The following is a 4,720-nucleotide window of genomic DNA, read 5'->3' as shown; positions in this document are numbered from 1 at the left end:
GGAGAGAGAGAGGAGAGAGAGAGGAGAGAGAGAGGAGAGAGAGGAGAGACTAATTTTTGTTGTGTATTTTCCACATTTCTCCATAGTCAAGAACACAAATCCAGAATTTAGCAACTTCACTGCTTGGCTAAGACCACAGAAATCCATCTCAATGAAGGACAACCTTGCTTTTTGCACTCTTGATGCTTTTTCTGTCAGTATCTCAAGAAGCACTAAGAGCATGAACTGGAAAGAAAAGATCCATTACAGGTCCAGCTGTCCCTAATCACTTTCACTTAAAAACTTATGTTGAAGGACATCGTGCAAAAGACAGCACAGTTATGATGATACTACAAATGATTCGGTAAACAAAATAATGGAGACACTATGACTGAGATTGAAGGAACTAGACTGTTCACCATTTTCCCTACAAATTCTTCTCCCTTACTTGGCTACCTTGCCAGTCCTAAATAATCTGAGTTATTTAAAGAAAATATACACAAAATACATTTGTTAAAACGCAACTGAAATCATTATAACAAAAAAAGGTAATGAGAAAGAAATGCAGTTAATGCACTTCAGACATGTAGAAACATGCCTCTATAAAATCTGAATTTCAGACCAGAGTTTTACTGACAAAGCCTTTTTAGGTTGCTCTCATGTCAAAGCACTAGTGAATTTACAAGCCTTTCAAGACTACACTTGTAATAATGAATGCTCTTCCCCCCACTCCCTCCCACCAGCTTTTCTCTTGTATTTGAAGAGGATCAGATAAAGAGGTGAAAACAAGAAGGAAAACTGTTAGTATTTTTGCTACAATTTATCTTCATGGGGAACGGGAAAATGGGAAGGGAGAAGCAGAAAATGAGAAGGGAGAAGGGGAAGAAAAGACAAAAAATTCAGAGCACCTTGACTTCCAGACCTAATTTTAGAGGTGAATGTATTTTACAATATAGAGTTGTGTGCACAAAGAAAACCAAAGAAAACAGTGAAACATACACAAATTTTAAGAGCACACAGCTGTTAATGTAGCACAGACTCTTCATTCTTACGCTCTGAAGTGCTACCTTAGATATTTTATTGTGATTTCTCTCTGCATGTCAAAACCAGAATTCAAGCATTTTCCATAGCCTTGCTAGTGTTGTTGACATGGCTAATATCAACAAGTGACTTCAAGCCTTTCCTTCAGCTGTTTCACATTTTGCATGACTGCCCACCAGACTGTGCTTGGTGAGTACATTAAACTGCAATTTTGACTTCAGCCATTTAAACTGCAATTCCAATATTTTATTTTATTTTATTTTTTTTTAAGCTCCATCCATGCTAAGACTGTTGTATGTTAATGGAAGACATTGCAAACCACTGATGAAATAAACTATTAGTAACTCAGAGCCTTGGTGGTATTTGTTAGAAGTTGATTACTGCGTTTTGAAGGATACTGGCAGCAAATTTGTGTTTGGAATATAAATCCCAAACCTAAGAAAGTGTTACAGCAGCTCTTGCCCTCTGCAAATAAACAACATTACAATAGATGGCCTAAAGAGTATAAATGGGAAATTACAGTAGTTATGTTACACTGGTCAAGTTTTCTAACCAGAAAAGCTTATGAGCAAGAACTTTCAACTTTGTGTTAACAATTTTCTCTACAGCAACCCACAACATTGCTGCTGATCACTTAGCATCACAAAAATGTAGAGCTAGCTTTAGTACTCATGGATTTATTATAGCTCAGCTTTAACTTATGAGTGTTTTGGCTGACAGGAAGAAACCATACACCAATAGCAAGAGCTCAGAACTCTTGTGCTAAAATTTGGTTAGGAGATTCAAAAGCAGAATAAAGAACCTAATTTTTGATCCAAGGCAAACACAAATAACAGAACAGACCACATCTTTGCATTGATGCTACTAGCTACAACACAGATATCGCAATTTTCTTACTGAGATCAACTGCCTAGCATTCATGAGGTCAAATATTTTATTTACAGATAGCAAAGTCCCATTTCTCATCAACCTAGTTAAAGTACTTTAACACTACCAGACAAATTTAAGAACAGAAAGCACTTAATCTTACAGAAAAGAAACTACTCAAAATATTGCAAGTTAAATTACAAGTAAAAATTGCACCTATGGAATATCACAATATGTTTAGTTTACAAAACCCACTGACAACACCCTCTAAAAGGACTCTCTGAAGTCACCACAGCAGTTATGGGTGCAAAATAACACTTGCAGACCTGAAATTGAATCACAGATTAGAAATAACAACAGTTAATGTAATTACAAAAAGTTGATTAAAACTGCCCTAAACTTCTAAATGCTGCTGCTAACAACAATTACTGATTACTTCATAATTGCTGGTAAATACTACCCTTATTTTTTAGTGAATAAGCTTAGATTACACCAGGGAGAAAGAAGGCACAGAATTTCCAACCCAAACTGCTACCAGCTTGTCGTCTTCCAAGTACATCAGAGAGGGACAGAGTTCAAGCTTCTACTTTTGAATCAAATTGTGGCACAGTCATTGTGGCACAGTGGAGCAGCAACTCAAAGCTCTGAAGATCAGACAGTCTCCCTGTATCCAAGTACTCCTCTGCTGTATCAATCCCGCCTCTGTCTCCCACATGGGGTTTCTTGTCCATACATAACCAACACGTCTACACATCTACAAGTAATACCCAACTGATACAGCTCAGAGTAGGAAAAAATACCACTCATGTGGAATTGAACATTATCTTTCTCCAAACTCTGTTCTTGCAGCTGTAAATCATTATAAGATCAGAATTCTATTACGCAGTTTTCATATGGCTTTTTATAGCTTGCACTATTTTATATGACCAGTTCTATTAGTTCAACGGGTACTTGCTCAAAGCAGAAGTCTGACAATGCAAATATAGTCATACTTAAATCTTTGATTAAGAGAGTTTTTGAACAAGATCTCTACACTGCTGTACCTTTCAAAACTCATGTTTTACAACAGGAATGTAGCAATGTAAAACAGATTAAACACATGATTTTGATCTACATGCTTCTCCCACACAGACGGCACTTAATGAAATACATTTGAAAGATATTTCATAATCTGGAAACTTCATCAACACTAAAGCCATAAAGAATATGTACATATCATTATAGAGATAGTTTGATCAAAAAGAAAAAGAAAAAAAGGAAAATACATTTTATTTCCCAATATTTATAAGCTTATTTTTAACAAAAACTAAAGAAGCTACATAAAAAATACTTGGAAAGACTCATTTTGAAAAAGCTATATCTAAGAGAGAAAGTAAAAGGCTTGCAGAAGCAATAAAATGAAAGCAACCTCAGTACAACTCCGGTGTGCCAAATTAAAACTATTTAAAACATGAAATAAACTAAGCACATAGACTTGTATCAAAAAGTAAAACTTGGTAGGACAAAATGCAGTCCTGTGGGAGACAGACGCACTACTCATGTGGTAGAACAGCTAACTCCTTCTGTAGACTCATTCCTTCAGGAACTTCTACAACCCCAAATTCAAATACCATTTTCTTTTTTAAACTCAAAATTAAGAGGAAATAAATACGAAGTCAATGGAGCTACCAAGCTTTTATATAAATTGGTTTTAACTTTTCCACCCTCTTAATAAACTAAGAATGGGCGGTTTAATTAAATGGAATATGTTGAGTAACTTATTGCAAAACGAACAACTTATCCTACAGAACCTGAAAACACAATTTTAATTGAAGATAAATGTTTGACTAAGAAATGTATTTATGAACAGAACCAGTAGGGTCTCAAATACTGCAACATAATGTACACTGCAAATAAAACTGTAAGCACAACTTCTTTAAAGAGTAAGCAGCTGATCTGTCTGATTTCCATACACACACCCCAATTCCTGTATGCCAGAAAATACACCAAAATAAGATCAACATTAGAAAAGTTGTTTCTAAGTGAGAAAGAGAATCATTCAAAGGTAATTTCAGTGTAATGATAACTCCTACATAGCAACTAGTCCCTTCTGGAAAAACATCAAGTTTATCAAATCAACTACTGTATTCAGCATTCCAAGCAGGAAGCCAGTTCGACATGAATTAGGACTAGCAAGATGACGTGAATTTGACACAAATTAGTACAGCAGAAAACCAAACACAAAGTGCAGTTCATGTAGAAGAAACACCAAATTAAATTCATTACCAGTTTCTCTCCCTCCTGCAGCCCTAGTTATACCGTGGAAAAAACAAAAACATATCACCACTGTTTATCCAAAATATATTTATCTGTGAGAAGGAAAAAAACACTTTAACATTTACCAAAATACAGAAAGATAGGCAATAAAATCATTCTCCACTTCTGTTTTCCTTTGTAACTCCAGCCCGTCTGAGAAGCAGCACAAGTAGCCATGTTAGCGTCAAGTAAGCAACTAACCAGGGACCTGAGGTTTTCATCTGTTCTAAGACAGAAGGTTCTTTCAGGTCCATGCAAGCAGGCTATTTAAAACGGTCACATGGAAATGAAGCCACACAGCAGAAATGCAAAAACAACCCACTGCAGGTAAACCGTATGCTAAGGGATAAGGGAAAGTAAAGGTGCATGTCTGGGAACACAAAGTTACTTATTCATCTTACAACTTTTTTTCTTCCCTCTCTCCCTTCCTGCTCCTAAAAGGGCACTAAGAAGTCTGCAAAGCAAAGAGAAGAACACCAGTTTCTGGAATTCTGATGATGAATGTAGAGTTGGCCCCCCACTTCTCACCCCCATCCAC

The 4,720-nt window shown here is 36.1% G+C and overlaps 1 protein-coding gene across 7 annotated transcripts in view; it reads right to left on the bottom strand.

The window, feature by feature from the left end:
• Window positions 1-4,720, bottom strand: part of PXYLP1 (2-phosphoxylose phosphatase 1) — a 54,371-nt gene that overhangs the window by 17,779 nt on the left and 31,872 nt on the right. The gene's annotated exons all lie outside the window — the stretch shown is intronic.

The sequence above is a fragment of the Numida meleagris genome, chromosome 4, assembly GCF_002078875.1.
Source record: "Numida meleagris isolate 19003 breed g44 Domestic line chromosome 4, NumMel1.0, whole genome shotgun sequence".
Lineage (NCBI taxonomy): Eukaryota > Metazoa > Chordata > Aves > Galliformes > Numididae > Numida > Numida meleagris.
Note: the sequence above shows the minus strand (reverse complement) of the source record. Positions and strands in the feature narration are given on the sequence as shown.